Source organism: Oncorhynchus gorbuscha, linkage group LG16 (genome assembly GCF_021184085.1).
Source record: "Oncorhynchus gorbuscha isolate QuinsamMale2020 ecotype Even-year linkage group LG16, OgorEven_v1.0, whole genome shotgun sequence".
In the NCBI taxonomy this organism is placed as follows: Eukaryota; Metazoa; Chordata; class Actinopteri; order Salmoniformes; family Salmonidae; genus Oncorhynchus; species Oncorhynchus gorbuscha.
In genome coordinates, this window is record NC_060188.1 from 58349464 (window position 1) to 58376821 (window position 27358).

The following is a 27358-nucleotide window of genomic DNA, read 5'->3' on the forward strand; positions in this document are numbered from 1 at the left end:
TTGAGAACCATACCAGGCCAACCTCAAAAACCAACCTAGAAAAACAAACATAGACTGCCCACCCCAACTCACGCCCTGACCATACTGAAACAAAGACAAAACAAAGGAACCAAGGTCAGAACGTGACACCAACCAAGGAGGGCCTACAGCGTCAGACCTGGGCCCTGACAGTAAATCTCAATAAGACAAAAATAATGGTGTTTCAAAAAAGGTCCAGTCACCAGGACCAAAAATACAAATTTCATCTAGACACCTTTGCCCTAGAGCACACAAAAAACTAAACATCCTAAACATCAGCGCAACAGGTAACTCTCACAAAGCTGTGAACGAGCTGAGAGACAAGGCAAGAAGGGCCTTCTATGCCATCAAAAGAAACATAAAATTCAACATACCAATTAAGGATCTGGCAAAAAATACTTAAATCCGTTAACCCATTTCCCTTTATGGTTGTGAGGTCTGGGAACTGTTCACCAACCAAGAACTCACAAAATGTGACAAACACCAAACTGCATGCAGAATTCTGCAGAAATATCCTCAGTGTGCAACGTAAAACACCAAATAATGCATGCAGAGCAGAATTAGGTCGATACCCGGTAATTATATAAATCCAGAAAAGAGCCGTTAAATTCTAGAACAATTTAAAAGGAAGCAATTCCCAAACCTTCCATAACAAAGCCTTAACCTACAGATAGATTAACCTGGAGAAGAGTCCCTTAAGAAAGCTGGTCCTGGGGCTATGTTCACAAACAGACCCCACAGAGCCCCAGGACAGCAACACAATTAGACCCAACCAAATCATGAGAAAAATACAAAATAATTACTTGACATATTGGGAAGAATTAACAAAAAAAACTGAGCAAACTAGAATACTATTTGGCCATAAACAGAGAGTACACAGTGGCAGAATACCTGACCACTGTGACTGACCCAAAATTAAGGAAAGCTTTGACTATGTACAGTCTCAGTGAGCATAGCCTTGCTATTGAGAAAGGCTGCTGTAGGCAGACCTGGCTCTCAATAGAAGACAGGCTATGCGCACACTGCCCACAAAATGAGGTGGAAACTGAGCCGTGCTTCCTAACCTCCTGCCAAATGTATGACCATATTAGAGACACATATTTTCCTCAGATTACACAGACCCACAAAGAATTTAAATAAAACTAAAACAATTTTGATAAACTTCCATATCTACTGGGTGAAATACCACCTGCCATTTCACTCTAGTGGTAGCATGAGACGGAGTCTACAACCCACACAAGTGGCTCAGGTAGTGCAGCTCATCCAGGATGAGATATCAATGCGAGCTGTGGCAAGAAGGTTTGCTGTGTCTGTCAGTGTAGTGTCCAGAGCATGGAGGCACTACCAGGAGACAGGCCAGTACGTCAGGAGATGTGGAGGAGGCCGTAGGAGGGCAACAACCCAGCAGCAGGACCGCTACCTCCGCCTTTGTGCAAGGAGGAGCACTGCCAGAGCCCTGCAAAATGACCTCCAGCAGGCCACAAATGTGCATGTGTCTGCTCAAATGATCAGAAACAGACTCCATGAGGGTGGTGTGAGGGCCCGACGTCCACAGGTGGGGGTTGGGCTGTAAGCACAACCCCCACCTGTTTGGCATTTGCCAGAGAACACCAAGATTGGCAAATTCGCCACTGGTGCCCTGTGCTCTTCACAGATGAAAGCAGGTTCACACTGAGCACGTGACAAACGTGACAGAGTCTGGAGACGCCTGCAACATCCTCCAGCATGACGGGTTTGGCGGTGGGTCAGTCATGGTGTGGGGTGGCATTTCATTGGGGGGCCGCACAGCCCTCCATGTGCTCGCCAGAGGTAGCCTGACTGCCATTAGGTACTGAGATGAGATCCTCAGACCCCTTGTGAGACCATATGCTGGTGTGGTTGGCCCTGGGTTCCTCCTAATGCAAGACAATGCTAGACCTCATGTGGCTGGAGTATGTCAGCAGTTCCTGCAAGAGGAAGGCATTGATGCTATGGACTGGCCCGCCCGTTCCCCAGACCTGAATCCAATTGAGCACATCTGGGACATCATGTCTCGCTCTATCCACCAACGCCACGTTGCACCACAGACTGTCGAGGAGTTGGCGGATGCTTTAGTCCAGGTCTGGGAGGAGATCCCTCAGGAGACCATCCGCCACCTCATCAAGAGCATGCCCAGGCGTTGTAGGGAGGTCATACCTGAGCCTCATTTTGACTTGTTTTAAGGACATTACATCAAAGTTGGATCAGCCTGAAGTGTGGTTTTCTATCAGGATTTGGCCAGTGTTGTTCCGGTTTTTGGTCACTAGATGCCCCCATTGTGCTTTTTGACCTTTTGTTTTCCCTTGATCCCCATTATTATTTGCACCTGTGCCTCGTTTCCCCTGATTGTATTTAAACCCTTAGTTTTCCTCAGTTATTTGCTCTGTGTTTGTATGTTAGCACCCAGCCCTAGTATTCTGTGTACTCTTGTTGATCCCGGTGGACTCGCTGTGGAATTCTGTTTTTTGTTCTTGTTTATTTATTTTTGAGTATCTTTTGAGGCCTTTTATGCTATACCTACCACCTTGTGGATTTACCTTTTTGTCTTGGAGGATTACCTTTGTTCTTGTGGAATTAAGGTTGTGGAGTTACATGTTTTCCTGGAAGGACTTCACTTTTTTTACTTCATTAAATACACTGTCTCAAGTACTGCTGTGTCTGCCTCATCTTCTGGGTTCTGCAGACTATTTGTGGCTCAGTTGGTTAAGTGACTGTTTCTCGCTCCGGAGACCCGGGTTCGTAACCGGGTCCTGACAGTTTTCCACTTTAATTTTGAGTGTGACTCCAAATCCAGACCTCCATGGATTGATACATTTGATTTCCATTGATAATTTTTGTGTGATTTTGTTGTCAGCACATTCAACTATGTAAAGAAAGCAGTGTATTTTGCTTCTTCGTCTCATGGAGACTAGATACTTCCACTATGAGAAGGGTGATTATGCTAACCAAGTTTTTCAAATTACAAACTCCTCAGGTTAACACCTTACCATTGGTGAAGAACAGGACCAAAGTAACAATACCTTCACAGCAGCTGATTCAAATCAAATCAAAATCAAATCAAATCAAATTTTATTTGTCACATACACATGGTTAGCAGATGTTAATGCGAGTGTAGCGAAATGCTTGTGCTTCTAGTTCCGACAATGCAGTGATAACCAACAAGTAATCTAACTAACAATTCCAAAACTACTGTCTTATACACAGTGTAAGGGGATAAGGAATATGTACATAAGGATATATGAATGAGTGATGGTACAGAGCAGCATACAGTAGATGGTATCGAGTACAGTATATACATATGCATATGAGATGAATAATGTAGGGTAAGTAACATTATATAAGGTAGCATTGTTTAAAGTGGCTAGTGATATATTTACATCATTTCCCATCAATTCCCATTATTAAAGTGGCTGGAGTTGGGTCAGTGTCAATGACAGTGTGTTGGCAGCAGCCACTCAATGTTAGTGGTGGCTGTTTAACAGTCTGTTGGCCTTGAGATAGAAGCTGTTTTTCAGTCTCTCGGTCCCAGCTTTGATGCACCTGTACTGACCTCGCCTTCTGGATGATAGCGGGGTGAACAGGCAGTGGTTCGGGTGGTTGATGTCCTTGATGATCTTTATGGCCTTCCTGTAACATCGGGTGGTGTAGGTGTCCTGGAGGGCAGGTAGTTTGCCCCCGGTGATGCGTTGTGCAGTCCTCACTACCCTCTGGAGAGCCTTACGGTTGTGGGCGGAGCAGTTGCCGTACCAGGCGGTGATACAGCCCGCCAGGATGCTCTCGATTGTGCATCTGTAGAAGTTTGTGAGTGCTTTTGGTGACAAGCCGAATTTCTTAAGCCTCCTGAGGTTGAAGAGGCGCTGCTGCGCCTTCTTCACGACGCTGTCAGTGTGAGTGGACCAATTCAGTTTGTCTGTGATGTGTATGCCGAGGAACTTAAAACTTGCTACCCTCTCCACTACTGTTCCATCGATGTGGATAGGGGGGTGTTCCCTCTGCTGTTTCCTGAAGTCCACAATCATCTCCTTAGTTTTGTTGACGATAAGTCAATGGGTTGGTTTTGGGTTGTAAACTATTGACATCAGCCACTCTTGTCATTAAAGTGACAGTAAGTACTGTCATTAGTGTGACCCTCTCATCATTAACGTGACCTTCTTTGCTGTTACTGTTCCTGTGGTTATTGAGTTGATCAGTAGGCTCTAGTGTACAGTAGTGTGGACCAGCAGAGAGCAGGTTTACCACGTGATAAAAGACCTTTAACGGGCGAGAGGCAGCCCGTAAAGCCCTTCTTTACCAAGGTTTACCATGGCCCCTGTGCACGCCACACTATAGCCACTGCCCCTCTCGTAACCCCTTGGGCCCCCTCCTGCAAGTGTGCTAGCAATCAGACGCAACGCTGTGCTGAGCAGGAAATCTAAAATTAAGTTTTACTACCTATAATGGAATATTTACGGGATGGTTTAATTAGCAGTCACAGGGCGAAGAAACTGCAGCTCGCTGACAAAAACAAAGATGCTGGACCTGGTTCATGGGGATGGTGAAGCTGGGTTAGAGGGGTAGGTGACGTTGGTGTGGCTAAGGCACTGGTGGACATATCGCCATGAGCGCAGACAGACTCATACTTGTGCGATGTCTCGCTCGCACTTATACACATATACTTTAACAGGCTCACACTGCACTTACACTCACACACACACACACACGCACAAACATATACAGACATACACACACGTTTTCAATTAGCCAGCCAGCCAGGCCTCTGCTGTGTATGTGCAGGGCCAAGTGTGGGGTTTACCACCTCATTCCTTCCCCCTGGTTCAGCCAGGCCTGGCCTTTATGGCCGTCTACAGCACCATTCCTCGGCTTTTATATGGTAGCTGCATGCATTCTATTGTGTCACAGTGGCCGACTGCGACATTGCTGCGCTTCACTTCACACATAAAAGTAGACGCACATGTGCACATGCACACAGCTACCCTGATACACAGACAGGTATTCACACTGTACTACCCTATGGCTGTGAATCTGAAGATTCTATTGCACCTTTTCTGTGACATTGCTGTGCCTCAGTTCACTCTCTCTTGCATGCACAGTCGCACACACACACACACACACACACACACACACACACACACACACACACACACACACACACACACACACACACACACACACACACACACACACACACACACACACACACACACACACACACACACACACACACACACACACACACACACAGTAATACAGTGTATGGTGGCTGTGAGGATTAGAATGCATCAGAGTGCCTTCCCATCACCTCAGCAGAAGAGGACACTTGAACCCATAATTGTAAGAAATACAGTTTCCATATCTCAATATTGACAAAAAAAATGTTTGCAGTAAACCAGTCATTACAGTATTTTCTTTGGTCTTTGTAATTGACCGTTGTCTGGCTAAGTAAGTCTATCATATTTCCCAATTGTCCATCTATACCTGAGATGGAAGAGGAAGAGAGGAAGATAAAATATAATCTGTCGGCTACTTGGGGAAATGACAGAAAGTGAGTCTCTCTTTCTCTCTTGATTTTCTCTATCTCTCTTTCTCTGACACTGAACCAACAACCCTGACAAAAATGCATTCTCATGGACAGCCTCAATAATTGTATACACACTATCATTACTGTATTTCTACTGTATGAGGACCTTCCTGAGCCACTCTCATGTCCTCTGCACCCTCCCTTTCCCCATACATGCCACAGCTTGTGTGTGCCCAGACAGGGCTGTGGCTGAAGCGAGGACAGAGCTGGGCTAGACTGGTTGATAGATTGGGTGTTGGGGTGCAATATGACTTGTATAAATCTATACAGCCCCATAGGCAACTACGAATAAACATTGCGACACCACACCTCTCAGCAATCCCATCACATCTTTCTCACCATCACCAGTCCAACCATACATTTTTACATTTTAGTCATTTTAGCAGATGCTCTTATCCAGAGTGAATTACAGTAAGGGGATACATTTTCACACTTTTCATACATACTTTTTCACACTCATTCAGTAAGTGTTGCTCAATATCGAGGCATCGAGGTTGAATTGTTTAAGCTGTCTGCCAGGTGCTCCGGCAGTGGTGAGTTTTTCGAGTGATTTTTCCCTAATTCCACCCCTGGGCGGTACCAATGATGTGTATAAATCCTGGATGAATGACAGGGGGCGCTGTATTGAAGCCCCTGTGCAGCTATCTTGGTACTCAAACATTTTGGAAGCTATAGAAATGCATTTATTCATGTCTTCATTCGTTTTTGACACGTTTATTCTATTACATACACATGCAATAGGAAAGTACATTACAGCCTTATTCTAAAATGGATTAAATAGTTTTTCCCCCCTCATTCATCTAGACAGCACAACCCATAATGACAAAGCAGAAACAGGTTTTTTGAAATTTTAAAAAATTTCTAATTTCGTTACATTTACATTTACATAATTATTCAGACCTTTTACTCAGTACTTTGTTGAAGCACCTTATGCAGCAATTACAGCCTTGAGTTTTCTTGGGTATGATGCTACAAGCTTGGCCCACCTGTATTTGGGGAGTTTCTCCCATTTTTCATTGTAGATCCTCTCAAGCTCTGTCAGGTCGAATGGGGAGCGTCGCTGCACAGCTATTTTCAGGTCTCTCCAGAGATTTTCGATCGCGTTCCGGTCAGGGCTCTGGCTGGGCCACTCAAGGACATTCTGAGACTTGTACCGAAGCCACTCTTGTGTTGTCTTGGCTGTGTGCTTAGGGTCCTTGTCCTGTTGGAAGGTGAACCTTTGCCCCAGTCTGAGGTCCTGAGAGCCCTGAAGCAGGTTTTCATCAAGAATCTCCCTTGTTCTTTGCTCCGTTCATCTTTCCCTTGTTCCTGACTATTATCCCAGTCTTTGCCGCTGAAAAACATCCCCACAGCATGAAGCTGTCACCACCATGCTTCACTGTAGGGATGGTGCCAGGATTCCTCCAGACGTGATGCTTGGCATTCAGGCCAAAGAGAAAAGTATTGTTTCTATTTGTCTGAGAGTCCTTCAGTTGCCTTTTGTCAAACTCCAAGTGGGCTGTCATGAGCATTTTACTGAGGAGTGGCTTATGTCTGGCCACTATCATAAAGGCTTGATTGGTGGAGTGATGCAGAGATTGTTGTCCTTCTGGAAGGTTATCCCATCTCCACATACTCTAGGAAGAGTCTTGGTGATTCCAAATATATTCAATTTAAGAATGATGGAGGCCACTGTGTTCTTGGGGGTCTTCAATGCCGCAGAAATGTCTTGGTACCCTTCCCCAGATCTGTGGCTTGACACAATCCTGTCTCGGAGCTCTATGGACAATTCCTCCAACCTCATGGCTTGGTTTTTGCTCTGACATGCACTGTCAACTGTGGGACCTTATATGGACTGGTGTGTGTCTTTCCAAATCATCTCCAATCAATTGAATTCACCACAGGTGGACTCCAATCAAGTTGTAGAAACATTTCAAGGATGATCAATGGAAACAGGATGCACCTAAGCTCAATTTTGAGTCTCATAGCAAAGGGTCTGAATACTTATGTAAATAATATAATTATGGAGTAGTATGTGCAGATTGCTGAGAATAAATGAATATTTAATACATTTTAGAATAAGGCTGTAATGTAACAAAATGTGGAAAAAGTCAAGGGGTCTGAATACTTTCCGAATGTACTGTACATATATATATTTTTTTAAATGTTCTACTGTAGGTAACGTTAGCCATCTTTAGCCAGCTGTACCTGCGCCAAAACAGCAGAATTTGTATCATATAGCTTGCTGTCCAAATTGTTTTAAAATAGTGAGCCAACATGTTTTCAGCACTTTTATTTCCATGACTGATCAAAACATTCTTATACTCTCTCTCATCTCTCTTCAGCAGACATATAGTGAGCAATAAGTTTGGAACATCATATCGGAATAGAATCGCAGTGTCGAATCGCAATACATTGTGAGAATCAGGTGATTTGTGAGAATCACAATACATATTGTATCGGCACCTAAGTATTATGATAATATTGTGAGGTCTGTGGCAATAAGCCCCCTCTCTTTCCATTTACTGTAACCAGCATCTTCACCCACTGAGCCCCCGACTGACACCACCATCACACTAAGATGGCGCCAGAGCAGAAGGCAGATGTTTTATGTGCCCCCAACCGATTGTTTTTGTTTGTTTATCTGCATTGTTTGTAACTTATTTTGTTACATTTTTTGAATATAATGTTGCCGCTACCGCCTCTTATGACCGAAAAATAACTTCTAGACATCAGGACTGTGATTACTCACCACAGACTAGCAGAATCCTTTTTCTTCTTTCAAAAATCTGACGAGCCCGAGGTGGAAGATATACGGCTCCCTTGGGAACATTGGCCCCGTCCCCAGTGATCTGCATGAAGAGGAGGTGGAGAAAGAGAGGCTGGAGGGCGGGCTGCCATCTGAGGAGTCGGAGGCGATCGAATAAATCCCCACTCACCTCAATTCTGCTAGCAAACATGCCATCTTTGGACAATAAAATGGACAAGTTATTATGTCCAACGGGACATTAAAAACTGTAACATCTTATGCTTTGTGGAGTCATGGCTAAACGACAACAATATCAACATACAGCTGGCTGGCTATACGATACAACAGCGGCATCTGGTAAGACAAGGTCTATGTATTTTTTTAAACAACAGCTGGCGCACGATATCTAAGGAAGGCTCGAGCTATTGCTCACCTGAGGTAGAGTTTCTCATGATAAGCTGCAGACCACATTACCTACAGAGAGAGTTTTCACCTATAATCTTTGTAGCTGTTTACATACCACCACAGTCCGAGACTTGCACTAAGATAGCATTGAATAAGCTGTATTCCGCGATAAGCAAGTGAGAAAACGCTCACCCAGAGGGGGCGCTCCTAGTAGCCGGTGACTTTAATGCAGGGAAACTTAAATCAGTTTTACCAAATTTCTATCAGCATGTTAAATGTGCAACCAGAGGGAAAATAACTCTGGACCACCTATACTCCACACACAGAAATTAATACAAAGCTCTCCCTTGCTCTCCATTTGGCAAATCTGACCATAATTCCATCCTCCTGATTCCTGCTTACAAGCCAAAATTAAGCAGGAAGCACCAGTGACTAGATAAATAAAAAAGTGGTCAGATGAAGCAGATGCTAAGCTACAGGACTGTTTTGCTAGCACAGACTGGAATATGTTCCCGGGATTCCTCCAATGGCATTGAGGAGTACAGCACTTCTGTCATTGGCTTAATCAATATGTGCATTGATGACTCCCTCCCCATAGTGACCATACGTACATAACCCAAGCAGAAGCCATGGATTACAGGCAGCATCCGCACTGAGCTAAAGGCTAGAGCTGCTACTTTCAAGAAGCGGAACTGTAAGCCAGAAGCTAATAAGAAATACTGCCCTCTGACAAACCATCAAACAAGCGAAGCGTCAATACAGGACTGATATCGATTCGTACTACACCGGCTCTGACGCACATCGGATGTGGCAGGGCCTGCAAACCATTACAGACTACAAAGGGAAGCACAGCCGAGAGCTGCCCAGTGACACGAGCTGCTTCGAGGCAAATAACACTGAAACATGCATGAGAGCACCAGCTGTACCAGAAGACTGTGTGATCACGCTCTCGCCACCGATGTGAGTAAGACCTTTAGACAGGTAAACATTCACAAGGCCGTAGTAGCCAGACGGATTATCAGGACGTGTACTGTAAGTGTCTTCACTGAAATTTTCAACCTCTCCCTGTCCGAGTTTGTAATACCAACATATTTTAGCAGACCACCATAGTGCCTGTGCCCAAGAACACTAAGGTAACCTGCCTAAATGACTACCGCCCCGTAGCACTCATGTCTGTAGCCATGAAGTGCTTTGAAATGCTGGTCATGGCTCACATCAACACCATCATCCCAGAAACCTTAGACCCTCTCCAATTTGCATACCGCCCCAACAGATCCACAGATAATGCAGTCTCTATTGCACTCCACGCTGCCCTTTCCCACCTGGACAAAAGGAACACCTATGTGAGAATGCTATTCATAGACTAGAGCTCAGCGTTCAACATCATAGCGCCCTCAAAGCTCATCAATAAGCTAAGGACCCTGGGACTAAACACCTCCCTCTACAACTGGATCCTGGACTTCCTGACGGGCCGCCCCCAGTGGTAAGGGTAGGTAACAACACACCCGCCACGCTGATCCTCAACACAGGTGCCCCTCAGGGGTGTGTGCTCAGCCCCCTCCTTTACTCCCTGTTCACTCATGACTGCACAGCCAGGCACGACTCCAACACCATCATTAAATTTGCCGATGACACACCAGTGATAGGCCTGATCACCGAAAACAACGAGACAGCCTATAGGGAGGAGGTCAGAGAGCTGGCCATGTGGTGCCAGGACAACAACCTCTCCCTCAACGTGATCAAGACAAAGGACATGATTGTGGACTACAGGAAAAAGAGGACCGAGCACTCCCCCATTCTCATCGACGGGACTGCAGTGGAGCAGGTTGAGCACTCCAAGTTCGTTGATGTCCACATCACCAACAAACTAACATGGTCCGTGCACACCAAGACAGTTGTGAAGCGAGCACAACAAAACCTATTCTCCCCCCAGACTGAAAAGATTTGGCATGGGTCCTGAGATCCTCAAAACGTTCTACAGCTGCACCATCGAGAGCATCCTAACTGGTTGCATCACTGCCTGGTATGGCAACTGTTTGGCCTCCAACCGCAAGGCACTACAGAGGGTAGTGCGAACGGCCCAGTACATCACTGTGGCCAAGTTGCCTGCCATCCAGGACCTCTATACCAGGCGGTGTCAGAGGAAGGCCCTAAAAATTGTCAAAGATTTCAGCCACTCTAGTCATAGACTGTTCTCTCTGCTACCACATGGCAAGCGGTACCATATAGCGCCAAGTCTAGGTCCAAGAGGCTTCTAAACAGCTTCTACCCCCAAGCCATAAGACGCCTGAACATCTAGTCAAATGGCTACGCAGACTATATGCATTGCCCACCCCCCCCTCCACAGCACTGCCACTCTCTGTTGTCATCTATGCATAGTCACTTTAATTAACTCTACCTACATGTACATACTACCTCAACTAGAGGTCGACCGATTATGATTTTTCAACGCCAATACCGATACGATTATTGGATGACCAAAAAAATCTGATTTAAATTTTTTTATTTGTAATAATGACAATTACAACAATACTGAATGAACACTTATTTTAGCTTAATATAATACATCAATAAAAATCAATTTAGCCTCAAATAAATAATGAAATATGTTCAATTTGGTTTAAATAATGCAAAAACAAAGTGCAATATGTAAAAGTAAAAGTGCAATATGTGCCATGTAAAAAAGCTAACGTTTGAGTTCCTTGCTCAGAACATGAGAACATATGAAAGTTGGTGGTTCCTTTTAACATGAGACTGTAATGAATTTCGTCTGCTGTTTGAAGAGAGTCAGACCGAAATGCAGCGTGTAGGTTACTCATGACTTTTAATGAAGATATATGCGGTACATGAAATAACTGAAAATACAAAAACAACAAACGAGTGAAACTAATACAGCCTATCTGGTGACTAACACTAAGACAGGTACAATCGCCCACGAAATACAACGCGCACTCAAGCTACCTAAATACGGTTCCCAATCCGAGACAACTAGAATCAGCTGACTCCAATTAGGAATCGCCTCAGGCAGCCAAGCCTAACTAGACACACCCCTACTAATACACACTCCCAATTAATACAAACCCCAATACGAAATACAACATATAAACCCATGTCACACCCTGGCCTACCCAAACATATAACAAAAACACAAGATACAATGACCAAGGCGTGACAGAACCCCCCCCCCCCTAAGGTGCGGACTCCGGGACGCACCTCAAGAGCATAGGGAGGGTCCGGGTGGGAATCTATCCATGGTGGCGGTTCTGGCTCGGGACGTGGACCCCACTCCATAAGTGTCCTAGTTCCTCCCCTTCGCGTCCTAGGATAATCCACCTTCTCCGCCGACCATGGCCTAATAGTCCTCACCCTGATCCCCACATAACTGAGGGGCAGCTCGGGACCGAGGGGCAGCTCGGGACCGAGGGGTAGCTCGGGACCGAGGGGTAGCTCGGGACAGAGGGGCAGCTCGGGACCGAGGGGCAGCTCGGGACCGAGGGGCAGCTCGGGACAGAGGGGCAGCTCGGGACAGAGGGGCAGCTCGGGATAGAGGGGCAGCTCGGGACAGAGGGGCAGCTCGGGACAGAGGGGCAGCTCGGGACAGAGGGGCAGCCCGGGACCGAAGCAGCCCGGTACTGAGGGGAAGCCCGGTACTGAGGGGAAGCCCGGTACTGAGAGGGAGCCCAGTACAGAGAGGGAGCCTAATACTGAGAGGAAGCTCAGTACTGAGAGGAAACTCAGGCAGGTAGTAGGCTCCGGTAAATCCTGGCTGGCTGGTGGACCTGGATGATTAAGGTTGTCTGGCCGATCTAGAAGATCTTGGCAGACTGGCACTTCTGGCGGATCCTGGCAGACTGGCACTTCTGGTGGATCCTGGCAGACTGGTGACGCTGGGCCGACTGGCGGCGCTGGGCAGACAGGAGACTCCGGCAGCGCAGGAGAGGAGAAAGGCTCTGGCTGCGCTGAACAGGCGGGAGACTCCAACAGTGCAGGAGAGGAGAAAAGCTCTGGCTGCGCTGAACAGGCGAGGTGCACTGGACGCGCAGGGCCGACTGGGAGCACTGGCGGCGCTGGGAAGACAGGAGACTCCGGCAGCGCAGGAGAGGAGAAAGGCTCTGGCTGCGCTGAACAGGCGAGGCGCACTGGACGCGCTGGGCCGACTGGTAGCACTGGTGGCGCTGGACAGACAGGAGACTCCGGCAGCACAGGAGAGGAGAAAGGCTCTGGCTGCGCTAAACAGGCTGGAGACTCCGATAGCACAGGAGGGGAGAAAAGCACTGGCTGTGCTGAACAGGCGAGGCGCACTGGAGGCCTGGTGCGTGGTGCTGGAACTGGTGGTACTGGCGCGAGGACACGCACAGGAAGCCTGGTGCGGGGAGCTGCTACCGGAGGACTGGTGTGTAGAGGTGGCTCTGGATAGACCGGACCGTGCAGGCGCACTGGAGCTCTTGAGCACCGAGCCTGCCCAAGCTTACCTGGCTCGATGCCCACTCTAGCCCGGCCAATAGGAAGGGCTGGTATGTGTCGCAGCTGGCTCTGCACCCGCACTGGAAACACCGTGCGCTCCATAGCATAACACGGTGCCTGCCCGGTCTCTCTAGCCCAACGGTGAGCACAGGGAGTATGCGCAGGTTTCCTACCTGGCATAACTATTCTCCCTTTTAGCCCCCTCCCAATATTTTTTTGGGGGTGACTTTCCGGTTTCCAATCGCGTCGCCGTGCTGCCTCCTCATACATGCGCCTCTCCGCTTTAGCTGCCTCTATTTCCTCCTTGGGACTGCGATATTCTCCCGGCTGCTCCCAGGGTCCTTGACCGTCTAATTCCTCCTCCCATGTCCAAATCTCCAAATGATGCAGTCTCTCCCATTGCAACTGCTCTTCACGATTAACAGGGAGAGTAGGCTCAGGTCTATTCTCTGACTCAGCCACTCTCTCTCTGCGCTTTCCCCCTTTACCTTCGGTTTTCGCTCTGTATAGCAATGCTTTCCTTCTCGATTCCATACGTGTATAGCCCTCTTCGCATTGCTGTAGGGAATCCCAGGCGGGCTCCTGCACTCGCTCTGGGTCGGCCGCCCACCTGTCGATTTCTTCCCACGTCGTATAATCCCTGCTTCTGCCGTCCATATCGTCCTCCTTTAGCTCCTGCCAGTTCACACGCTGCTCGGTCTGTGAATGGTGGTGGGCGATTCTGTAATGAATTTCGTCTGCTGTTTGAAGAGAGTCAGACCGAAATGCAGCGTGTAGGTTACTCATGACTTTTAATGAAGATATATGCGGTACCTGAAATAACTGAAAATACAAAAACAACAAACGAGTGAAACTAAAACAGCCTATCTGGTGACTAACACTAAGACAGGTACAATCGCCCACGAAATACAACGCGCACTCAAGCTACCTAAATATGGTTCCCAATCCGAGACAACTAGAATCAGCTGACTCCAATTAGGAATCGCCTCAGGCAGCCAAGCCTAACTAGACACACCCCTACTAATACACACTCCCAATTAATACAAACCCCAATACGAAATACAACATATAAACCCATGTCACACCCTGGCCTACCCAAACATATAACAAAAACACAAGATACAATGACCAAGGCGTGACAGAGACTTCAATATTCCAAGGTAAAAGGTTTTAGGTTGTAGTTAATATGGTATTTATAGGACTATTTCTCTCTATACCATTTGTATTTCATGTACCTTTGACTATTGGATGTTCTTATAGGCACTATAGTATTGCAAGTGTAACAGTATAGCTTCCGTCCCTCTCCGCGCCCCTACCTGGGCTCGAACCAGGAACACATCGACAACAGCCAAGGGGAATAACTACTCAAAGTCTCAGAGCGAGTGACGTTTGAAACGCTATTAGCGCGCACCCCGCTAACCAGCTAGCCATTTCACATCTGTTACACCAGCCATTGGGCTGATAGGCTTGAAGTCGTAAACAGCGCTGTGCTTGCGAAAAGCTGCTGGCAAAACGCACAAAAGTGCTGTTTGAATGAATGCTTACGAGCCTGCTGCTGCCTACCATCGCTCAGTCAGACTGCTCTATCAAATCATAGATTTAATTCTAACATAATAACACACAGAAATACGAGCCTTTGTTCATTAATATGGTCAAATCCGGAAACTATCATTTCAAAAACAAAACTTTTATTATTTCAGTGAAATACGAAACAGTTGGATATTTTATCTAATGGGTGGCATCCCTAAGTCTAAATATTCTTGTTACATTGCACAACCTTCAATGTTATGTCATAATTACATAAAATTCTGGATTTCTGGATTTCTTTTAGCTAAATATGCAGGTTTGAAAATATACAGTGCCTTGCGAAAGTATTTGGCCCCCTTGAACTTTGCGACCTTTTGCCACATTTCAGGCTTCATACATAAAGATATAAAACTGTATTTTTTTGTGAAGAATCAACAACAAGTGGGACACAATCATGAAGTGGAACAACATTTATTGGATATTTCAAACTTTTTTAACAAATCAAAGACAGAAAAATTGGGCGTGCAAAATTATTCAGCCCCCTTAAGTTAATACTTTGTAGCGCCACCTTTTGCTGTGATTACAGCTGTAAGTCGCTTGGGGTATGTCTCTATCAGTTTTGCACATCGAGAGACTGAATTTTTTTCCCATTCCTCCTTGCAAAACAGCTCAAGCTCAGTGAGGTTGGATGGAGATCATTTGATATCGTATAAAATACATTTTGATTTGATTTGATATCCATGGATGTTGAAAAGTAGTTGAAATTTGGTCAGTCCACCCTGGTCTTGATGTCAATGTCCACAGACAGACCAGACTGGACCAAATCTGAACCTATTATAGACGTATGTTTCACAAGTTTGGATAGCACAGTACAGTACACTACTTAGAGCACAGTACAGTGAGTAGAGTACATTATAGTACAGTACAATACAGTACAACACAGTACAGTACTGAGTACAGTTGGGCGATGTCAACCTTTGTCCTATCTTGACTAAGTACCCATAAAACATTCTGATATATAATGGTATCGCCCTCTATTGACCAAATCATAAAGAGCCTGGCTGCAGAGTACGCAACTCTGCTGTCCCCAGAATTATTCAATAATTAGCATTTTTGCCTAATCTTCCTCTATTATTAGGTCTAGACTTCTATACGTTGTAGGTAGGTTGTACCCACATTCCTAATAATAGGCTATGGAAATAAGCCTCTACAGATCGTTTCTTTCATAAGCTTTGCTCAGCTGTAATTTTTCTTTTGACTTCTTATAGAATTCTGATACCTAAGTTAGCGTCTGCACAGTTCTTCCACTAAATTTGTTTTTGGAAATTTTTCGATATAAATTATTAAAATAAGTCTGTGTGTATAGAGTTGTATGGTTTGTTAAACTTTGAAATCAATGGGTTTTTTTTTTCAAACGTAATTCCGTTACCGTGGAATTACCCATAAGTAACCAATTTTGGAATTACGAGTAAATAAAAAAACTAAATCGAAGTCATAATTTTTGAACATGCACTTTGTTGAATTATTGGATCAGTTATTTCACTCAGAAACAAAGAGCCTACTGGGTAAATGTTCCGCCAAAATCTAATTCAGAAGACGTGACACATGGGCCGGAAAAGACCTGGCAACCCAATGTTAAATGTTGCCTTTGGAATGGTGATCTACATTTTTATACGATAAAGGAGTAAACCAGATGTTGCAGAAGCGATCCCCACCACATAAATCACCAAGACATAAGCTTACAAAACAGCCGTAAATGATTTAATTATGCAGAATGGTCTGGGGTGTTAGTGGCTGTGTGTGTTACGTGTATGTGTATGTGGGATAAATGGGCCTTAACTACTAGCCTTGAGAAGAAAAAGTTGATTGGAGGAAATTTTAAGACATGATATTGTGGAAATATCTTATATAGTTTATACTGGTTCAAAAGTAGTTTAAAAAATGTATTAATGTATATATCTATACATTATTGTGTTATAAATGGCTTATAAACAGTTGATAATCTCTATAAATGTAGGTTTGGCCATAATTTATGTGCTCTCTGTCACCTGGAGCAGCAATGCAAATGGTCCAGGAACACAAGGAAAGCACAAAGGACAATGCCCAAGGACTATTCACCATTGTGTATCTCTCTGTTACAGTATCTGACTAATGTGACTGAATAATGATATAGTATCCATGTTTGATATCGCCCTGAAACGTGTTCACTGAGGATAACTGTGATGCTATTTATATGGACGTATTATCTCTATGGTTACTTGTATCTGTACAGGATGACTGTATTATGCAATGGTTTTCATTGTCTTCTCAGGAATTCTGTCTTATTTACATTAGTCTGATCTCCCACACAAGCCTTTAAATGCTGTGACATCCTGTGGAGATCGGGCCTGGCAGTGTTTAGGTTATTGTAAAATTGGTATCGTTTGAGTGGTCAGTGGTGGTTGGTTTTGGGTTGAAAGGTTGCACCTTCAGATGTTATAAATGGAATGAAATACCTTTGTTCGCTCGCTTATCCTGGTTCCAGTCCATGGAGGAGGGTTGTATGATCAATCCTCATTTCCTAGGCTTCTAGGCCTCTGGCCTAATAGGCATCTCTTTGTTCATGCTTTGTCTTCTAAGTTAACCTTAGGATCTACACTACCGTTCAAAAGTTTGGGGTCACTTAGAAATGTCCTTGTTTTTGAAAGAAAAGCACATTTTTTGTCCATTAAAATAAATTCAAATTGATGACAAATACAGTGTAGACACTGTTAATGTTGTGAATAACTATTGTAGCTGGAAACGGCAGATTTTTAATGGAATATCTACATAGGTGTACAGGGGCCCATTATCAGCAACAATCACTCCTGCGTTCCAATGGCACATTGTGTTAGCTAATCCAAGTTTATCGTTTTAAAAGGCTAATTGATCATTAGAAAACCCTTTTGTAATTATGTTAGCACAGCTGAAAACTGTTGTACTGATTAAAGAAGCAATAAAACTTACCTTCTTTAGACTAGTTGAACATCTGGAGCATTAGCATTTGTGAGTTCAATTACAGGCTCAAACTGGCCAGAAACAAGGAACTTTCTTCTGAAACTCGTCAGTCTATTCTTGTTCTGAGAAATGAAGGCTATTCCATGAGAGAAATTGCCAAGAAACTGAAGATCTCATACAACACTGTATACTGCTCCCTTCACAGAACAGTGCAAACTGTCTCTAACCAAAATAGAAAGAGGAATGGGAGGCCCCGGTGCACAACTGAGAAAGAGGACAAGTACATTAGAGTGTCTAGTTTGAGAAACAGACGCCTCACAAGTCCTCAACTGACAGCTTCATTAAATAGTACCTGCAAAACACCAGTCTCAACATCAACAGTGAAGAGGTGACTCCGGGATGCTGGACTTCTAGGCAGAGTTCCTCTGTCCAGTGTCTGTGTTTTTTTGCCCATCTTAATCTTTTCTTTTTATTGGCCAGTCTGAGATATGGTTTTAGCTTTGCAACTCTTCCTAGAAGGCCAGCATCCCGGAGTCGCCCCTTCACTGTTGACATTGAGACTGGTGTTTTGCGGGTATAATTTAATAAAGCTGCCAGTTGAGGACTTGTGAGGCGTCTGTTTCTCAAACTAGACACTCTAATGTACTTGTCCTTTTGCTCAGTTGTGCACAGGGGGCCACCAACTCCCTTTTCTATTCTGGTTAGAGCCAGTGCTGATTCTACAGATACTCAACTAGTCTAAAGAAGGCTAGTTTTATTGCTTCTTTAATAAGTACAACAGTTTTCAACTGTGCTAACATAATTGAAAAGGGTTTTCTAATGATCAATTAGCCTTTTAAAATTATAAACTTGGATTAGCTAACACAACGTGCCATTGGAACACAGGAGTGATGGTTGCTGTTATTATTTAATGGGCCTCTGTACACCTATGTAGATATTCCATAAGAAAATCTGCCGTTTCCAGCTACAATCGTCATTTACAACATTATCAATGTCTACACTGTATTTCTGATCAATTTGATGTTATTTTAATGGACAAAAATGTGCTTTTCTTTCAAAAACAATGACATTTCTCAATGACCCCAAACTTTTGAACAGTAGTGTATATGCCTAGAAGTATGCTTTGTAATGCTTGTTAATGCTTGAAACTTTAGGTTTATGCCTTGTATAATGTTATCATTCATTGGATAATGTTAATTAAATATCTGCCTTTGATATAGACAATTCTCAGACCAATTCCTGCTAGTCAGCATCAACTCATTGCCTAATGCTTGCTTGCAATTTGTAAGTCGCTCTGGATAAGAGCGTCTGCTAAATGACTTAAATGTAAATGTAAATGTTGTACTGTATATTTTAATTATCTTTATGGAGTCAGATAAACATTTTAATAGGCTAATTGCTTAGTCTCATTACGAGTCGCATGTGATGTTTTTATAATATACTGTATATACATACACATGTCGAACTTCACTGCCCACTATATAAATCAATGTGTAGATTTAATTATAAATATATATAATAAATTGTGATTCTGCACTGAAAGCTAAGTTTTAAAAATTATGACAGTACTGTACTGTTCTCATTATAAAAGCAGCTGATGGACTGATAACTCATTATTTAACTGACAAATGAAAGACATAGGCTATGTATATTTCCTTATGGTGGATTCTCTTCATGCTCAGATTTGCAACTTCTCTGTTTACACTAGCCTTGTATTTTGCCACATTGCTGCTTCATGTGTGAATGCAGCTATTAGCGTACCGTAAATACCATAGTATATAGACAAACAAAATAATGATAGCAAATCAAACTATACAGGAGCTTCTCATCTAAACCATATTGCACATAATGTTGCACACTTGATTAATGCAATTATTCACAAATGTGTGGGTATTTTAAAAGCCTTTAATTCAATTTGGCTAACAGAGCAAAAATGCTGTCTTGCAGGGTCATGTGGTGTGGGAGAGTCGTTGCCTTTACTGTACGACTCAGAGGGGAGTATGTGGTGTTGATGTCTCCCACACTACCTCCGGAGGTAGCGTGGGAGACATCTCATAGCTCTGTCCTGTGGTCAATGACCAAAAGCACCATCTATAGTCTCATGGGTGGAATGTTATTCAAATTTTTCATAATATCATACTTAATAAATAATGCTTTTTAAAAAACAGATGAAAATCCGGTGTTTTGATGTTAAACAGTTTTGATATATTTCAATCTTCTGTGATGTATATAAAGTAGAATATTTGGATGCAACCTCAAAATGGAATACATTTGAACTCTATGCCTGACATGGTACAGGTGTCTTCTTTTTTTAAGCCAATAACCATGTGTTTGAGGTGTATACTTTTGTTTCAAAGTAGATTTGTTTAAGTCTACCAAGAATCCCTCTGTGTGAACCTGATTTAGCAGTCAGTGGTGAACAAGTATTCACATTGTTGATATTATTATACAGGGAGACAATTTCAGTTGTAAGTTGTGTTAGTTTGTTGCAGTCTTGTATTGATCATAACTAGAGCTATCGTATACTAATCATTATGATTAGTACATGAGTAAATTGGCCTTGGCTGCTCAATATTCCAGGAATATTTCAGAATAGTCTATGAAAATCCCTATAAATCTGTTGTTGCATTCAGCTTAGTTTAAAAAAAATCCAAACATCATATAGGCCTAATTGTCAGATTGTTGTTATGTCCTATGAAATGTTTGACTCAAAACCCACTAAAGATAATACTAATAATAGCCCACAATTACCACATATCCACAGCAACTTTTGTCAGTATTGCATCAATAATAGTAGGCTACGTGACAAATCCATAGCATACTCAATTGAAATTCAACCTTCTCATGTGAAAGGTTTTGATACAGGATGGTAGGCTTTTTAAGAGAACAATAACACATTGTATTTGAAGTCTTTCTAACCTATTTAGTCTACTTATTTGATCTCCTTTAGGACTTTCTTTATTCTTAAAAATGCTTCAGAAATTGGAAACTTGTAATGTTATGAACTAATGACAATTCATCAAATAAAATTATAGTTTCTAATTGACCTTTGGTTTCTTTGCAGTTTCACTAAAAGGTCTGCCATAAATGTAGCTAGCCTACTCATCAGGGAGCGAACAAACTATCTGACCTGTCAACTGTCACTCGCGGACCATCACTTCGGGGCATAATGCATCATCATTGAACATGCTCAATGCCCTCCCTTCCTAAAATTCACTACAAACTTTTCCATTGAAAAAGTTTGATAGAAACTTTATAATGTAATACACTATAATTGAGATAAAGCTGCTCGGTCCAGATCAGCTACGGCGAAACAGGCACAAGCCGATACATCAACTTTTAGTTGTAAAAGTTTTGATAATAACGCTTCGACTTACAGTTTGGTCGTGAAACGTTGAATCGTTTTCGGTGAAGGAAACAGAAGGTGCCACACCGAGGGAAAAAATAAAGAACGAGGTTTTAGTTTTTTGTTGTCTTAATGAACTAACTGCTGGTTCAATGCGGCCAAACGGCATCTACTACTATGATATTGGAGAATGGAGGCAAGTCATACACAACACACCACTGTGCGCACGTGAGAGAGAGAGAAAGCGTGAGCGAGAGAGAGACAGAGAGCGCACAATAACTTTTTGTTTGTTATCTCTGAATGTTATTTATCACGACTACCTCTTTTGAAAAAACAGATTTTTAATCTAAATGTGTTTTAGTGAGCATGCTTTTCTAGTATGTGTAAATGTATACTGCATTTGTAGTATAAAGTAGCCTATATATTAAAACGCCTATAGTTTAAAAATTATGGCATGTGACTACTTCATTCATATCAAATAGTAAAAACTATTTTGATTCAACCTGTGAAAGTGGAATTTAATGTATTGACAGGTAGGTAGGGTGTGGATGGGAATGTGTAGGCTACAGTGAACCCCTTCAGAACCTTGAAGAATGCCAGCTCTTGTGCCTAGACCACCAATGTTCTTTGGTGGAGTTGGAGACAAAGATTGGTTTGTGCTTGACCAGTTTCTGGAAAGAGCTAATTGACTTGAATGATAACATAATTGTGTCAAATTACCAACTCTCCAGGCTTAAAGAGTTCCCCCACAGTGTGAGGTCAAGCATCAGGTCCTGGTGAGAGAGGTCTCCTTCCCTATTAAAACAATAAGGTCCATTAGAGCAGAGATGTAGTAGAAGTGATAACCAACAGCAATAAGCAAGATATATTCTAAGGCCCAATGATAGGACATGACCACAAAATGATTTGTAATAATTTATGTTAATGACATTGACTTACATTTTAAATAAAATGTTAAATATGTAACTTTTTTGGTGACCGGACTAAATTCACATAAAAATGTGAGTTATAGATCTGTCATTTTCATTGAAAGCAAGTCTAAGATGCAGTAGATATGTTCTATGTGTGCTATTTGTATGCTTCCCATTCTTAAGTTTCATTTTTACATCTATTATTTTTGGTTTTGTACAACAGCTTATATTTTTTGGTTATGGAAAAGATATTTCACAGCAGTTTAGATGGTACAGTGTTTCTCTACATTATACTTGCTTATTTTTGTTGCATAAACTGAAATTAGGCAAACAATTAGAATTTCTGCAACCAGGAAATGGTGGAGCGATTTCTGCATAGTGCATCTTTAATGTTAAAAGTGTCCAAATGTTAATGCATATTAACATGCAAGTTTTTTGTCTTTGAAATAACCACAATTATTGATACAAATAATTATTTGTCAAACATTGAAAAACAGAAAAGGTCATGGTAATAATCACAAATCTTATATTACTCAAGAGCACACTTTAGTAATGATTATTTTAGTAATATCTACTTCAGCACTCTGTTTTCAAGGTTTAAGGTTCCAAAAGGAAAATACTTGTTGTGTTTTTATTTGTAAAACAATACCCTTCTGCAGAACAAACTGGCCTTTGGTGACCGTTTTGGACAGGGTGTAAAACACAGAAGTCTGTTTGTGACGGAGGGGTGTTTTCAATGAAAGCAAAGTTATTTTAGCTCCAGACATGTTTACATTTCTGTGGTTTAGTCTCTAACTTTCCCTCTTTCCCTTTTTTCCCCCTCTCTCATTTCAGAATGCTGCACCACGAGCAAAGGCTCAATCCCCTCAGCACCCAGACATTCTTTCAGTGACATAAAATGCAGAGAAGGAGGATTTTAAAAATAATATAAAGAAACACACACACATGGACCCCCAAGTCTGGGTCAGGGGAGACGCAAAAGGCACGAAGGGCCCCGTCCTCCCTTCTCCATTGTCCTCCCCCTCTTCCCCTCGCCCCACCTCTGTTTGAACACCCTCAATCATTCTGATCTCTACCTTCTCCAAAACACAGAGAACAGTTATACTTATCGCTTGTGCCCAAAAAACTTTTATCAATTGTACATATTTTTTTAGATGCTCTATAATCATTTGCACCATTGTCAACATGAGAGACGCCAGAGGAATATAATGAGCACTTTCACACTGAAAAGATCCACCCACCAGTAATGTCTCGGTAGATGGATAGTTCAATTGTGAATCACATAGTATATTGTAATCTGACATTAGGGCATTACTGCACCTTTGTTAAATACAGTACTTTTAATTACTTGTGGTGCACTTGAATAAGCTTGACCGGAGTGCAAGCTAGTCAGAGGTGGAGTTTTCAAGTTTGGGACTGTTCTTTGGTTCCATTATGCTGGCCAAGCTAGGTCAAGTGGCAGCGTAGCCTAGTGGTTAGAGTGTTGGACTAGTAACCGGAAGGTTGTGAGTTCAAACCCCCGAGCTGACAAGGTACAAATCTGTCGTTCTGCCCCTGAACAGGCAGTTAACCCACTGTTCCCAGGCCGTCATTGAAAATAAGAATATGTTCTTAACTGACTTGCCTGGTTAAATAAAGGTTAAAAAAAAAAAGTGCATCAGACATATTAAAAAGCATCAGACATATTCCATACATTTGTCCCAGGCCAGCAATGCTTCCAGGTAAGGTGTGCTTGAAATACTGCAATGACCTTCCTCCCAGTATCTCTTGTCCCAGTGAGTCAGTAAACAGAATCTTGGCAGACTGCGACACGGTTTCCTTTCCTGTGACAGACAGTCAAGCAGAGGACGTTCCACTTTAGTCAAATCATGGAAACAAACATCAAACCATATGTACACAAAGAATGCAGACGTAGAAGATCATTCTTCGCTCTGAACAAACAAAAGTTAAATATTTAGGGAATTGAAATCCTCCTGTATGTAGCTTGAGGCACAGTGAGGCTGAAGCAGAATTGACAACTACCAGATGGCATGAATGAACACTGGCTCAAGCAATATGAAGAAGTACCCAGATGGCTCAAAGACACTGTGCTGTCTGAGATAGTTTTGTTGTACCTGTGTATAACACTTAGTTCGCAGAGCTAGCCTACCAAAATGTGTAGCATTGCCTGACATTTGCATAGTGAAGTTAGTCCCCAGAGCTAATATCTAGGCTTTAGCTCGGACAGCTAAAAGTCTTGATTTGCAATGGCGACCTATGTACAATATCTTATTGCGTATACCAGCAGGACCCTTGAACTGACCTCTTTTGGGTTAAATGAAGACAATCAAATGATCTGTTGAAGGAAACAAAAACAGTTGATCTGTTGTCCTTCATAACCATATTTGCCTTGTCTCCACATTAAAAATATATGCTCAATTAAATTTTCACAATGCATGAATGTTGCTGACGTTGCACTTTTGGGCATTTTTCAGTAGCTATGTCATCTGTAGTCAAGGGGTTAGTGTTGAGTGATGGGGACCTGGGATAGACTGTTCAGATGGGTGAAGAGGTGGGTCTGTGTGACCCCACACTGGCCCCCAGGACAAGTCACTCTTGCCTCTCCTAGATGGCATGTGTTGTGTGAGAGGAGGGAGAGAGCTACAACACTTTCACATTTGGCCCTGCCACAATGTGTCTCAGATCACTCTCTCCCTACAAATAGAGAGAGGGAGAGAGAGAAGAAGATGTGGGGGGGTGGGGGCAGAGAACCGAATCTCCTGGCTTCTTGACATTTTGTGTAAATAGTCTGTTTTTTCAACCTGGAGATAGAAAGGAGGGATGAGGGAGGGAGGGAGGGGGAGGGAGGGAGGGAGGGAGGGAGGGAGGGAGGAGGGAGGGAGGGAGGGAGGGAGGGAGGGAGGGAGGGAGGGAGGGAGGGAGGGAGGGAGGGGGGAGGGAGGGAGGGAGGGAGGGAGGGAGGGAGGGAGGGAGGGAGGGAGGGAGGGAGGGAGGGAGGGAGGGAGGGAGGGAGGGAGGAGAAGAGGGGGAGAGGAGTGGGAGGGGGTAGAGAAAAGAGCAACGTCAAGTCTAGACAGAGGAGGTTAGGATGGAAATCTGGAAGCCATTGACTCCAGCTCAGAGCTCGGGGTTGCCTCTCTCTCTCTGCACTGAGGGATCACATTTCACTGCCTAATTACAAATGAAAAGGGTCACAATTTTTTCACTCTGCTTTTTTTCGCTTTCTCAACATAAAAAACTGGGTGGGCATGCTGGCTCTCTGAATAAGCTGTTGTTGTACCCAGACAATGTTTTGGAATATCTCAACTGACCTGCAATATGCTGTATGGATGTATTGTGTACTCATATGGTTTTCCCTGGATACATTTATTCTAAATGTTTCATGTACACTGTCAGTCCATTATCAGCCTGAAAATGTAATTCTGGCCTGTTTTGCAAAAGGTAAAATGTCAGTAGTTGATGTTTCTCTCAATACATTGCAGTCAATGGGAAAAGATGAGTGTCACGGGGTTGATCTTTATGTCAATATATTTCAGTCAAAGTGGAAAGATTAGGGTCACAATATTGATGCTTACTTCGAATACATTGAAGTCAATAGGAGAATATAAGCGTCAACCAATCTAATCTTTTGTCAATAAATTGCAGTCAATGGGAAAATATGAGTGTCACAGGGTTGATGTTTATCTCAATACATTGGGTTCAATGGGAAAACATGAGTGTCACAGGTTTAATGCTTATGTCAATACATAGCATTCAATTGGGAAAGATTAATATCACAATATGGACTCATAAAGGCATCACATACATGAAACCCTCCTCTCTCTCTCTCTTTCCATCCCTCCATCTCTCTCTCCTCTCTCTCCTACCTTCACCTCTCTCTCCACTTTCCCACCACCACAGATAGGATCTTGAAGCATAGATATACATCAAGGGTATTGGCGCATAAGTCAATACATTGCTTACATGGCAAAGAAGTTAGAGATAGCGCTGCAATGGGTACATTTGTAAAAGACTCAGACAAACAGACAGATGGACATATCCATTCACAGACAGAATGACAGAGACAGGCAGATGGCAGGCAGACAGACATAAACTCACAGACAGTTTAGTTTAGTTTATTTTATTTTTACAGGGACAGTGCACATTAATCAACTTTTCAGTAAAAGTGCTGGTTTTAGCCAGCCGGCTAATTTTCAACCACAGTCCCTGGGCAGGTTATTAAAAACAATTACAATATAGACAATAGCACCATAGACATAGCAACATAGGACAAGCAAGACATAGCATACAGACAGAGCAACATAGGACAAGCAAGACGTAGCATACAGACAGAGCAACATAGAACAAAAAGCAGCAATACAAAATTCAGGCAGGCAGGGAGGCAGACAGGGAGAAACTTTAAACTCACCCCTAAACCTAACCCTAACTTCATGTCCACATCTCGGCTCAACCTGAGCCATAACACTAACCCTAACCCTAGCCCTGCAAATCTTGACTCAGCTCTTGGAGTTAAGGTTGAGCCGGGATGTGGACAAGAAGCTAGAGTTAGGGTTACTGTTTCGGTTAGGGTTGAGCTGGAAGTGGACATTCAGCTAGGGTTAAGGTTAGGGCCTCAACCCTAGACATAACCATAAACTTAATCAAATTAACAATTAATTTATTTGCCTCTCCCCCCATTACATGACAGAAAGGTAGGCCTCACTTGAAGTCTAACCTAGAGTTAATGTGCTTTTGAGTGACACCGGCAGAAGGGTTGAGCCAAGATGTGGAGATGAAGTGAGGGTTAAGGTTAGGTTTAGAGTTAGGGTTGTGCTGGGAATTGATATGAAGCTAGGGTTAGGGTTTAGGCTAAATTTAGGGTTGAACCGGGATGTCGACATGAAGCTATGGTTAGAGTTAGGGTTAGAGCCTTAATCCTAGACATAACCCTAACCTTAATCCAATTAACAATTAATATTTTTGCCCCTCCACGCATTACATGGCAGAAAGTTAAGCCTTACTTGAAGACTGACCAAGGGTTAATGTGCTTTTGAGTGACATCAGTGTTCAACAGACACTCCCGATGAATGCAAGCCTACATCTGACCATGTGAAACTAACTCTTCACAGTGAAAAGTTGGGTCCTACAGAAAACGAGGCTTTTCTTCCATATAAAAGCATTACCCACAGCCCTTGCATAACCATGATGCTCCTCGTTAATTGCTATTGAGCTAGCTAACCATCCTTGCATACAACTAATCGAGACCTTATAGAAATGCACTGTGTTGAGGTTCAGCTTCCTGTGGCAACAGGAAGTGTCATAATTCATCCTCAACATAGTCCTTCATTCTCTGCCTACAGTTACACAAAAACACTGTCTTCTATCCTCTTTAGAATGGTAAATTCTTA

General features: G+C 43.2%; 1 protein-coding gene across 3 annotated transcripts in view; it reads right to left on the bottom strand.

Annotated features, from left to right (window-relative positions):
• LOC124000297 (transcriptional regulator Erg-like) overlaps positions 1 to 21222 on the bottom strand; it is a 109862-nt gene extending 88640 nt beyond the window's left edge. For all 3 annotated transcript variants that reach the window (XM_046306570.1, XM_046306569.1, XM_046306567.1), the window contains exon 1: positions 21092 to 21222. The gene's annotated coding sequence lies outside the window, so the exon portion shown is untranslated. The remainder of the gene's footprint in view (positions 1 to 21091) is intronic.
• Between the last annotated feature and the right edge of the window lie 6136 nt (positions 21223 to 27358).